We start from the raw sequence: 13,732 nt of genomic DNA, 5'->3' as shown, positions 1-13,732 counted from the left end.
TCCAGTTCACATGTGGTTAGGTTAACATGGGGTGGCCTTGGGCTGAAGTGCTCTTGAGCAAGGAACCTAACCTCCAACTGCTCCCTGGGTGCTTTAGCATGGTTGCCCGCTGCTTCAGATGGGTTAAATGCAGAGAGGAATTTCACTGTGCTTAAGTATACATGTGATAAATAAAGTTCTTCTTCTTCTTCCCTATTTCCATGCAGGTTTCCTCCAGGTTCTCCAGTTTGATTTGAATGTGTGTGCTGTGATGTTTAGTGATGTACTGGTGTCCCTTCAAGGTAGCGTTCCTGCCCACTGTTCCAGGGATCATCTCTGGATCCACAGCAACCCTGACCAGAATAAAGCTCTTACTTAAAGCATGTGATTTTTAGTCACAGATCATGATGTGCAAGTAATAACACACTCTCTAGCAAACTCACTCATTCCTTCCAGCTTGCCCCACTTATGTGCATGGGGTCGCTGCTATTTGGACCCTAATAAGCCACATGTTGCATTAACTGGAGCATAATTTTACGCCAGATGCCCTTCCTGCCACAACCCTCCCATTTCCAGGCTTGGGAAACAACTATTCAGACCCAGTTAACCTAACCCCATGTCTTTGGACTGTGGGGGAAACCAGAGCACCTGGAGGAAACCCATGCAGACATGGTGAGAACAGGCAAACTGGGCTGCTTGTTGTGAGGCACCAGTGGTAACCATTGCACCACCACTCTCGAGCAAACTGTTTAAGGAAAATAATCAACATTGTTCTTTAATTAACAAAACTATCTGCGATCCTTGACAAATCACCAAGTCAAAGTCAAAGTCCTTCCGGTGCCAGGACCTGGTATCTCCAGGCAGTTTCCCGTCCCAGTACTAACCAGGCCCTTAAGACGCATTGGGTGGCACCAATCTCCACTTCTATAGCCCACAGCCTCTTAGACAGCTAGGGTTACAGTAGGGGCCTAGTCCTCTGGTAACTGTGAGAGTTTGACACCCCACTCACATCTATATTGCACTGTGCCTTGCCAGACAGCAGTAGGTACTATTTTTATGATGATCTTTGGTATGACCTGACTGCAAGTAGAACTCACGATCTCCCAGTCGAGAGGCGGGCACACTAACCACTCGGCCAGCTCACGGTATGACAAGTCACCATGGTATAACAAGAATAAAACAGGAAAGGAAAAACAGTACTGGTATGTTAGACCTCTTATACTAGGTATGTAATGATATATTGTGCAATGATACATTGCAATACAAATTTAAGACTATTTGAATCAATGAAATAAAAAATGAATAGCGATTATTACCAGGCTGTGTAGTCTCTTAGTTTTTCCTAGCTGTAACTGTGTTGCTTAGACAGAGAATAATAATCATACAACAGCAGGAATACACATGATTTCACTGTAGGCGGAAGTAACACAGCTCTAATATTGTGAAAACACACAAAAACAAACACGTCTAAAATGTGAAAGAGCTGTTGAGCGATTGAAAGATAAAGAAAAGCGAAGCAAATGGAGGCAGTACAAATACTCATAAAACATTATTAAGAAAAGGCTGACTTGTTATGAATTTTCTCATTTTTAACAAAAGGAATATTTTCATTAATAGGATATTTAACAGTTATTCCATGGAATCGAGTCGTACATGAGCTGATAGCTGAGGAGGCATGTAGCATCGAGTGGAATAACTGTTTTATTCTATCCACATTTACTGGATTTTGAGAAATAGAGCATTTTTATTTTTAGCAAAATTGATACATAAAAACTTTATACAAAGCGTCCGACAATATAATTTCTGCTTGGAATGTAAACAAACTGACAAAATGACAGGAGCAATTTGTGAAAAATGCAATAATAATAATAATTCTTGAAAAATATAAAAGATATGTTCTTACCATCAAATCCTTTTATTCCATATTTTGTTGCTTTTTTTGTATTTTTTGCGGTTTTGTTTTCAAGTACAGTTTTTATTTCATCCTCGGTTGGTTCAGTAACACGCGCTGCCATTTAGTTTTTCTCTACTCACAGTACAGTGGCATGCAAAAGTTTGGGTACCCTTACTGAAAATGTGTGTTACTGTGAATAGTTAAGTGAGCAGAAGATGAACTGATCACCAAAAGGCATAAAGGTAAAGACGACACATTTCTTTTCAGCGTTTTCTGAAAGATTTGTGTATTATTTTTGTTTTGTACAACTGGAGAGTGAAAAAAGAAAAGGAACACCATGCAAAAATTTGGGCACCCCAATACATTTGAGTTCTCAGGTAACTTTTACCAAGCTTCCAGACCTTAATTAGCTTATTGAGCTGTGGCTTGTTCAAATTCTTCATTAGGAAAGGTCAGATAATGCAGATTTCAAAGCTGTATAAATTCTCTGACTCCTCAAACTTGTCCCTAAAATCAACAGCCATGGGCTCCTCTAAGCAACTCCCTCGCATTCTGAATAAGAAAATAATTGATGCTCACAAAGCAGGAGAAGGCTACAAGAACGTAGCAAAGTGTTTTCAGGTAGCCGTTTCCTCAGATTGTAATGTTATTAAGAAATGGCAGTTAACAGAAACAGTGGAGATCAAGGTGAGGTCTGGAAGATGAAGAAAACTTTCTGGAAGAACTGCTTGTTGGATTGCTAGAAAGGCAAATAAAAACCCCTGTTTGACTGCAAAAGGCCTTCAGAAAGATTTAGCAGACCCTGGAGTGGTGGTGCACTGTTCTACTATGCAGTGACATCTGAACAAATATGACCTTCATGGAAGAGTCATCAGAAGAAAACCTTTCCTGCGTCCTAGCCACAAAATTCAGCATCTGAAGTTTGCAAATGAACATCTAAATAAGCCTGATGCATTTTGCAAACAAGTCCTGTGGACTGATGAAATCAAAATAGAACTTTTTGGCCACAATGTGCAAAGGCATGTTTGGAGAAAAAAGGGGGCCAAATTCCAGGAAAAGAACACCTCTCCAACTCTGAAGCATGGGTGTGGATCGATCATGCTTTGGGGTTGTGTTGCAGCCAGTGGCACAGGGCACATTTCATTGGTCGAGGGAAGCATGGATTCAAATAAATACCAGCAAACTCTGGAAGCAAACATCACACCATCTGTAAAAAAGTTGAAGTTAAAAAGAGGACGGGTCCTACAATAAGACGATGATCCAAAACACACCTCAAAATCTACAATGGAATACCTCAAGAGGCCCAAGCTGAAGGTTTTGCCCTGGACCTCACAGTCCCCTGACCTAAACATCACTGAAAATCTGTGGATAGATCTCAAAAGAGCAGTGCATGCAAGACAGCCCAAGAAACTTCTGCAAGGACGAATGTGTGAAAATCCCCCAGGTAAGAACTGAAAGATTATTAGCTGGCTACAAAAAAGTGTTTACAAGCTGTGATACTTGCCAGAGAGGGTGTTACTTACTAAGTACTGACCATGTCAGGTGCCCAAACTTTTGCTTCAGGTCCTTTTCATTTTTTGGTATTGATGGAAATAAAAATGTAATCTTGCGGAAAATATTAAATAAATGTGTAATATTTACCCTTATGCCTTTTGGTGATCAGTTCATCTTCTGCTGACTTAACTATTCAGAGTAACAGACATTTTCAGCAAGGGTGCCCAAACCTTTGCATGCCACTGTATATGAGCTGATATCCTAGTAGTAGGAGTAACCAATCAGAGTGCATGATTGCTCATATCAAGTGAATGTGGATAGAATAATATATTTTACTCCAATCTTTACACATGGTTAATAATTATTGTTGGCTTTAAAAAAAAAGAAAAAAAATTCATTAATTTTTTTTAAATTTAACAAAAAAGAATTAAGTTGATAAAGAACAGGAAAATAAACATTGCATTTTTTTAGTCATAAAACTTTCTTCATTTCATTTTTTTTCAAAAAAATATTGTGAATAGAATCGAATCATAAATTGGGTGAATTGTTACATGCTGATCCTATACCACAGCAATTTCTGAATGATTATAATTTTCCATGACTTCCGAAAACGACACATCGTAACTTTTATGTTTATAGTTACTTGTTTATATATATATATATATATATATATATATATATATATATATATATATATATATATATACGCTACCGTTCAAAAGTTTGGGGTCACTTTGAAATGTCCTTATTTTTGAAAGAAAAGCACTGTTCTTTTCAATGAAGATCACTTTAAACTAATCAGAAATCCACTCTATACATTGCTAATGTGGTAAATGACTATTCTAGCTGCAAATGTCTGGTTTTTGGTGCAATATCTCCATAGGTGTATTGAGGTATTTCACCCACGTGACCAAGTCATGTGATGCATCGTGAGGCTGCCATTTTGGACATCATGGCTTGAATCAGTTTGAATGCGAGGAAGGCGACAAACGAAAAACATAAAAGAAAAAGGAGCGAGATGCAGAAAACACCTTCACTATCCAGCGACGTAGGGCATTTACAGGGCGAGCAGAGGGAGAGGTATTTGCAAAAATTGAGGTTAGCAGGCTTAGAGAACGACGTTTACCTGCTTCCACCAGGATTGTTCACTGACGTATGGAAGTACACCAAGCCCTCGTCTTTACCTGACTTCGGCCCACATGATCTGTATACCTATGTCGTTAAAAACCCATCGCCATACACAGGTATTGATCTGAAAGCGTATAAGAGTTTGGATACCTACAAATATTTTGTGTCAGGCTGGGTAACATGCCTACATCAGCGGGTCGTCCCTGGAGCCGGTGGTCGCCATCTTATTACAGCTAAGGTTTGTTCACATTTTCATTTACTTTCGGTCCTCAGGATAAACAAAATGTTATTAAATGTCATTGAAATAACTTCTTAGTCTGTTGAGACATGGCCCGTTATAAATTTGCTGTTACCAGGCAATGACCAAGAACTGTATTATTAGGGTCGGTGTCTGTGTTGTAGCAGTGTACTAGCAGCTAGCTGTTAGCACTAGCCACTACTGTTAGCACTAGCCACTACTGTTAGCACTACTACTAGTATGCTACTGTAGCAATGTTTACGTTCAGTCATTTGGATGACTGTTAAAACCTTTCAGTCTCAAGTTTTTCCTTTACTGTATTTACTAGTTTACTGTAATTATGATCGGGCAGCTATTTACACCGGATCCAGTGTAAATAGCTGCTGGAGCCAACGTCCGAGGTTCCGGAGCGCGCTCCGGCTTGCTCATTAAGCCCTGTTTGTAGGACATTACCTCTCTGATCTGTCCTACAGTCTACCAACAGCAAAGGAACACAATGTTAGCTAGCGCGCTAACTCATTAAACTAGTAAATACAGTAAAGGAAAAACTTGAGACTGAAAGGTTTTAACAGTCATCCAAATGACTGAACGTAAACATTGCTACAGTAACATAATGACTATGTTGTTGACATTAGCTAGCTTGACATTCAAAATGGCAGACACCGGGGCGTCACGTGACCCTGTGACGTCAGGTGAAATACCTCAATAGAGGCCCATTTCCAGCAACTCTCACTCCAGTGTTCTAATGGTACAATGTGTTTGCTCATTGCCTCAGAAGGCTAATGGATGATTAGAAAACCCTTGTACAATCATGTTAGCACAGCTGAAAACAGTTGAGCTCTTTAGAGAAGCTATAAAACTGACCTTCCTTTGAGCAGATTGAGTTTCTGGAGCATCACATTTGTGGGGTCGATTAAATGCTCAAAATGGCCAGAAAAATGTCTTGACTATATTTTCTATTCATTTTACAACTTATGGTGGGAAATAAAAGTGTGACTTTTCATGGAAAACACAAAATTGTCTGGGTGACCCCAAACTTTTGAACGGTTGTGTGTGTATATGGGCGGCACGGTGGTGTAGTGGTTAGCGCTGTCGCCTCACAGCAAGAAGGTCCTGGGTTTGAGCCCCGGGGCCGGCGAGGGCCTTTCTGTGTGGAGTTTGCATGTTCTCCCCGTGTCCGCGTGGGTTTCCTCCGGGTGCTCCGGTTTCCCCCACAGTCCAAAGACATGCAGGTTAGGTTAACTGGTGACTCTAAATTGACCGTAGGTGTGAATGTGAGTGTGAATGGTTGTCTGTGTCTATGTGTCAGCCCTGTGATGACCTGGCGACTTGTCCAGGGTGTACCCCGCCTTTCGCCCGTAGTCAGCTGGGATAGGCTCCAGCTTGCCTGCGACCCTGTAGAAGGATAAAGCGGCTAGAGATGATGAGGTGTGTGTGTGTGTATATATATATATATATATATATATATATATATATATATATATATATATATAAAATTTACTATAACTATATTTTTTACAATTATATTCATATTTATGTTTAACTATATTTATATAATACTTGTTCATAGTGACTATATTTATCTGTTTATACCAAAAAACCACAATGTGTAAACAAATTGGGAGGTGGAGGAAACTAGAGGAAACTCATACAGGCACAAGAAGAACATAAGGAACTGAGAACAAACTTTACTCCAAGCTCAGGATCGAATCCCAGACTCTGAAGCTGAGAGATGACAACACTAGGCACCGGAATGAACTCAACATCATTATATCACTATAAATACCAATACAGTGGCAGTAAACACTCTGAAACACACTTAATAGCTGTGAGTTAATGCAGAATCTATGACCTTCTCGGCTGAAGCGTTAGCATTAATGCGTTCAGAGTAAATAATCCTCTGAGCTCGGTGTCTCTGAGCAGTTAAACAGGAAATCTGTTAGCTTCATTACAAAGTCGAATGTGTTGCTGTGGCATGAGGAGAGACTCAGCTGTGTGAGTTTTTCCACTTAGTGATCCGTGTGGAACTGTTTTGTGAAGTTGTTGTGACAGTAAACTCGGTGAGAGCGCGAGAGAACTACACAGATTAAGTCTTATTTTCTAACACACACATATAAGGACAACATCAAGGAACATGCGATATGTTTCACACTGAGAGCTTGATATAAAGCACATGGCCACTTGTTCACCCACAGGCATGTACACACACACACTGCACTCTAACAGATGGCGTCTGTGCAGTAATGGATTGTGTGTGTGAGACTCGGTGGCAGTGGCTCAGTGAGGTTGCTCTGGGTGTAAACGTACAACCAGCTGTAGAGTCACAACACCAAGAACACACTTCGTATTCCAGAGAGGAAGAGATCGAGGAGTGGAGATATGAAAACAGAGGACACTGGGATGAAATGAGGAAGGGGAGAAAGTCAAATGAGGATGAGAAATGAAGAAGGATTTACAGGGAAACAAGATTCATGAGGGAAACTGAAAGGAAGTTTACTTATCATTATAAATAAAGTGAGATAAAGATAATAAGGCTGTCTTTATGTGCACATGTACAATTTTTACACCATTTTTTCCACTTCTATCTATCTATCTATCTATCTATCTATCTATCTATCTATCTATCTATCTATCTATCTATCTATCTATCTATCTATATTTCAGGTATCAGGTGTTGGGTATCGGGTGTCGGGTGTCAAGTATTAGGTATCAGGTATTGGGCATCAGGTGTCAGTATTGGGTATCAGGTGTCAGGTATCAAGTATCAGATGTTGGGTATTGGGTATCAGGTGTCAGGTATCGAGCATCAGGTGTCAAGTATGAGGTATCGGGTATCAGGTGTCAGGTATTGGGTATCAGGTATCGAGTATCAAGTATCAGATGTTGGGTATTGGGTATCAGGTGTCAGGTATCGAGCATCAGGTGTCAGTATTGGGTATCAGGTGTCGGGTATCAAGTATCAGATGTTGGGTATTGGGTATCAGGTGTCAGGTATTGAGCATCAGGTGTCAAGTATGAGGTATCGGGTATCAGGTGTCAGGTATTGGGTATCAGGTATCAAGTATCAGATGTTGGGTATTGGGTATCAGGTGTCAGGTATCGAGCATCAGGTGTCAGTATTGGGTATCAGGTGTCAGGTATCAAGTATCAGATGTTGGGTATTGGGTATCAGGTGTCAGGTATTGAGCATCAGGTGTCAAGTATGAGGTATCGGGTATCAGGTGTCAGGTATTGGGTATCAGGTATCGAGTATCAGGTGTCAATTATCAGGTGTCAGGTATCAGGTGTTGGGTGTCAGGTATCAGATATCGAGTATCAGGTGTCAAGTATCAGATATCGGGTGTCAGGTGTCGGGTATCGAGTGTCAGGTGTCGGGTATTAGGGGTCAGGTCTCGAGTATCAGGTGTCAGGTATCAGGTGTCAGGTATCAGGTATTGGGTACCAGGGGTCTGGTATCGAATATCAGGTGTCGAGTATCAGATATCAGGTGTAGGGTATCGGGTATCAGGTGTCAGGTATTGGATATCAGGTGTTGGATATCGAGTATCAGGTGTCAAGTATTAGGTATCGGGTGTTAGGTATCAGGTGTTGGGTGTCAGCTCACGGGTATCAGGTGTCAGGTATTGGATACCAGGTGTCGGGTATCGAATATCAGGTGTCTAGTATCAGGTATGGGGTGTCAGGTATCAGGTGTCTGGTATTGGGTATCAGTTGTCGGGTGTCAGGTATTGGCTATTAGGTGTCAAGTATCGAGTATCAGGTGTCAAGTATTAGGTATCGGGTATTGAGAATCAGGTGTCAATTATTAGGTATTAGGTTGTCAGGTATCAGGTGTCAGGTCTCGGGTATCAGGTGTCAGGTATGGGGTATCAGGTGTCGGGTGTCAGGTGTCAGGTGTCGGGTATCGAGTGTCAGGTGTCAAGTATTAGGTATCGGGTGTCAGGTATCAGGTCTCAAGCGTCGGGTGTCAGGTGTCAGGTCATGGGTATCAGAGTCGGAGATGGATGAAGTGCAGATTAATAAGTTCAACACAGAAAAACACATGAACAGGAAGTCAACACGACAAACACGAGTTCAGTCAGAGGTCTACAGATGACTATTAACGTGACTCAGGTGCTCATGATCTTTTGTGACGTGCAGGGGCTGATGGGAAATGTAGTCTGGCGCCACGTTTGGCTCTAATACGACAGGTACAAAATTAATTTTGCGAAACTTTCCTCATTCCCATACAGTATTTCAAATCATCCATGAAAAATTATTTTTGTAGAAAATTTCTGACTCACAGAACTCAGTTTTTGGACATGAGCATTTCATTAGCACTGAATTAGGTTGTACTACAGCGTGGTAATTTCAGTGCATCTCTGGATCCTTTATCCTGAAATAAAATTGTTGTCAGTTCAGTGCTGAGTCACTCTTTTTGATTTTGTGCACAATATGAAGCTGTGTTCAGTTTTTTCACTCAAGAAACCGAACATGAAGTTGAAAATTGCACAGCGCTAATAAATGGTGCCCATGTGTGCTCATAAATATCTTTCTGGAATCTGATTGGTTTCGAGGACATTATGACGCATATCCAGGTAAATCCAATGCTTAAATGATCTGGTACATAAGGGATGTGATTGATTTTTTTTTTAATGGAGTAGAGGAAAGAGTCAATGAGAGAGAGAGAGAGAGAGAGAGAGAGAGAGCTAGCTAATAAACATCAATCCAGCAGTTTAATCCTCAGTGGAGGGATTAAGAAGACATATAGCACTCAGTCTCACATAAAATTCACAAAAAACCCTGAAATGCCAGAAAAACAAACCTGCATCCGAGTTCTTTCAGGGAATTGGATCTCTGCAGGTGCTTTGCTGCCTTACTGCAGATCGCACAAGGCCTTGTTTTACACTTTGCAAATGAGCTCATTTATAAAACATTTAGGTTGAAAAATATTTTGTCTGCAAAAGACCTGGGGATGTTGATGAGCCTGAGATAAACACCTCCATCCTGTGTGTACAGTCTTACACACACTCAGGATGAGGATCTTCAGGATCTCGAAATCTAGATGTTAACGGCATCAGTTACACATTGAACACTAACATCTCACACACACACACACACACACTGCAGAACGCTTAAGAAATCTCTGAGTTGCTGTGAGTCGAATCACTGCGTCGTCACACTTTTTACTGACAGTCTATTAGAAGGAAAAGTGATTTTAAAAAAGCGCAGTATGGAGCTGCATTGATTAAATAATTTAATCCAGCTTCAGCCATAGAGCGCTCAGTGATATTCACATGGTTTTATCTCTCTGATGAAGTAAAACTCAAGTGTCAGCTTTAAAAGAAATGCATTTAAAAAAATTAAAAAATTAAAATATGAAGAATAAAAAAAATTAAAATAAGTAAATTGCAAAATAGGGCAGCATGGTGGTGTAGTGGTTAGCGCTGTCGCCTCACAGCAAGAAGGTCCGGGTTCGAGCCCCGTGGCCGGCGAGGGCCTTTCTGTGCGGAGTTTGCATGTTCTCCCCGTGTCCGCGTGGGTTTCCTCCGGGTGCTCCGGTTTCCCCCACAGTCCAAAGACATGCAGGTTAGGTTAACTGGTGACTCTAAATTGACCGTAGGTGTGAATGTGAGTGTGAATGGTTGTCTGTGTCTATGTGTCAGCCCTGTGATGACCTGGCGACTTGTCCAGGGTGAACCCCGCCTTTCGCCCGTAGTCAGCTGGGATAGGCTCCAGCTTGCCTGTGACCCTGTAGAACAGGATAAAGCGGCTAGAGATAATGAGATGAAATGAGATGAGATGAAATTGCAAAATAATTAAAAACAAGTGTTGCCAGGCAAAATAAACCTTGCCTGGCAGCACTTATTTTATACCTATATGTTGATAATGGTAATATTTCTCAATCATCAGCTGTCAGGTTATAATCCGATGAAAATCCATGACCTTGAGTTTGACATTTCAAAGTCATTCAAGGTCAAGGCGGCAACTGAAAGCCCATATTGGACTTCTTATATGGTGATAATGGTAAACATCTGGCTATCATGAACCATTTTAAACGTGTAGCCCTTTGAAAACCCATGACCTTCAGTTTGATCTTTCAGGGTCACTCAAGGTCAAAGTTCATGGTACCAAATGAAAGCCCATATGGCACTTCCTATAAGTTGATAATGGTAAATATCTGTCTACCATCAACCGTTTTCAAGTTACAGCCCTCTGAAAATCCATGACCTTGAGTTTGACCTTTCAAGATCACTCAAGCATCATGGTGCCAAATGAAAGGCCATATGGGAGTTCCTGTATGCTCATAATAGTAAATATCTGTCTATCAGCAACCGTTTTTGAGTTATAATGGAAAATGTTATTTTTACCAAAAGGTTGACCTTTACGGTGACCTTGACCTTGACCTGATTTCCCCCAAAATTTAATCAGGTAATCTACAGACCATTGCCCACCCACCCTGAAAATTTGAAGTCAATTGGTGCAACCGTCGAGACGCTAGATTGCTAACAAACAAACAAACAAACACTGATTACAATATCTTGTCCTGTTTACTCCATCACGGGTGAGGTAATAATAATTAAAATGAATAATTAAATTAAAAATAATTTTAAAAATTAAAAAAATTAAAATAAAAAATCTTAATACTTTTTTTAAGCAGAAAATGGTCACTTTGATGAAGATATGTGATGTACTGATAGATGGAGCTGAAATAAAGAAAAAAAGGAAAATATTTGAACTGAAACAAACTATAAGGGTACATACGAAGAGGTCATTTTAAAATAATAGCTAAAGCCTGGCGCACACGGCCGACTTCTCATCGCAAGCGTATTGCGATTTTTGGACGCAAGTTTCCCCTCTCGGGTAGCTGCATGTGCGTGCTCTCTGCAATCAGCGGGTGAGATGAGGAGGGGTATGCAAGTCACGTGGAAATCATGTGACTACTTCACGGGCGGAGATTGGCTTAACCTTTGAAGGTGATCACTTCGTTATCGCAAAGACACGCACATGCGGCGATATCTCTGCGACAAGTCAGTGACTGGCAATTTTTTGTCACAGAATATCAAGCATGTTTGATACCTGCGATCTGTCGCAAGCAATAAAAAAAAAAATCACCGTCGCAAATATCTGCACACGAAGCAATTTTTTGCTTGCGTCAAAAAGTTGCACGACCAAGCGACGGAAAATTGCCTGTGTGCGCCGGGCTTAAGAGACAAAATGATTTAAACTTTTATTTACTTTCACTGTTGTAAACGTCCACTTTGGAGGTGATGCTTGGGATCATTGTCCTGCTGGAAGACTAAGATGATCCTTTGCTTTCACTATGCTACCACCTCTATGTTTCACAGTTGGGATGGTGTTCAGATACACTACCATTCAAAAGTTTGGGGTCTCCCAGACAATTTTGTGTTTTCCATGAAAAGTCACACTTTTATTTCCCACCATAAGTTGTAAAATGAATAGAAAATATAGTCGAGACATTTTTATAGCTTCTCTAAAGAGCTCAACTGTTTTCAGCTGTGCTAACATGATTGTACAAGGGTTTTCTAATCATCCATTAGCCTTCTGAGGCAATGAGCAAACACATTGTACCATTAGAACACTGGAGTGAGAGTTGCTGGAAATGGGCCTCTATACACCTATGGAGATATTGCACCAAAAACCAGACATTTGCAGCTAGAATAGTCATTTACCACATTAGCAATGTATAGAGTGGATTTCTGATTAGTTTAAAGTGATCTTCATTGAACAGAACAGTGCTTTTCTTTCAAAAATAAGGACATTTCAAAGTGACCCCAAACTTTTGAACGGTAGTATATAAAAGTCTCACCCTTTTTCCTCCATAAGTTCAGATTTGATTTTATCCAACTGGAGAACAAATCAGAACCTTTGAAAAGACGATGACATACATTACAATTTCTGTTTACTGGTGCATGTAGACGTTTGTCCCACTGGAATTCTGATAGTGAATTAAAGCTGAAATAAATCTGTCTCGATTTGATGGTTATAAAATGACTTGTGAAAAACTGAGATTTAATATCTTAAAGTGCGTATCACAGGTAAATTCAGGAGCGAGATCAATGTAATTCTCCTATTTTATATTAAACTTTGGTCAAATATCTGTCACATTCTGCATTCTCTGCAATTTTTTTTACCTTGCGCAATACCAGAAAAATTCAGTTGAAATCAAGCCATTTGAGTTGAATTGGTCCGCCTCTGAAAAAACTTGGCATTTGGATTTCCCGGCAAACACTGATTTTCGTGGCATCATGTGCGGGACACCTTCTTCTGAATCCTACGTCAGCGCTGGTTTGTTTGTGAGAAAACGACCTGGTGGTTTTCTGCAAATTTCTTCAACGTTATCGCGTAATTATTAAAATGGTTAACAGATGTATCGTTGGAGGGTGTACCAACACCAATCTTGATGGGATTAGTACTCATCGTTTCCCAAAAGACCGGACAATGAGAGAGAAATGGGAGCGCTTGGTGTACACAGGCTCTGCACTGAAACCGTGCAAAGCTCGCGCAGCCTGCTGGCGCTTCCGCAGGTGACGTCGCGAATCTGGCTCCAGACTCCCTTGGGATTTTTCCAGACGCGTTTTGTTATTTTATTTTTTTCTGCTGTAGACAGATGGCCTTGTGCAAAATTACCCTTCTGGATGAGTGTGTAAAGGGACGTACTTTCAGATTTAAAAAAAATTGGTCCAGAATATGCACTCTAAGCCTAGGTGTAGTATGTAAAAATTTGACTTTGAGTGTAATAGTATAAGTCTTTTAAAATTGATCTAAAATATACTGTAGGGTCAGCTTTTAAAAAAGCTATTATTAGCAGAAAATGCCACTTTGTTAAAAAATATACATAAATATCTCATTATCTGTAGCTGCTTTATCCTTCTACAGGGTCGCAGGCAAGCTGGAGCCTATCCCAGCTGACTACGGGCGAAAGGCGGGGTACACCCTGGACAAGTCGCCAGGTCATCACAGGGCTGACACATAGACACAGACAACCATTCACACTC

The 13,732-nt window shown here is 40.6% G+C and overlaps 1 protein-coding gene across 1 annotated transcript in view; it reads right to left on the bottom strand.

Annotated features, from left to right (window-relative positions):
* Positions 1 to 13,732, bottom strand: part of kcnab1a (potassium voltage-gated channel subfamily A regulatory beta subunit 1a) — a 292,071-nt gene that overhangs the window by 69,244 nt on the left and 209,095 nt on the right. The window lies entirely within an intron of this gene.

Source organism: Neoarius graeffei, chromosome 6 (assembly GCF_027579695.1).
Source record: "Neoarius graeffei isolate fNeoGra1 chromosome 6, fNeoGra1.pri, whole genome shotgun sequence".
Taxonomy (NCBI): Eukaryota; Metazoa; Chordata; class Actinopteri; order Siluriformes; family Ariidae; genus Neoarius; species Neoarius graeffei.
This window is presented reverse-complemented; position numbering and strand designations above follow the sequence as displayed.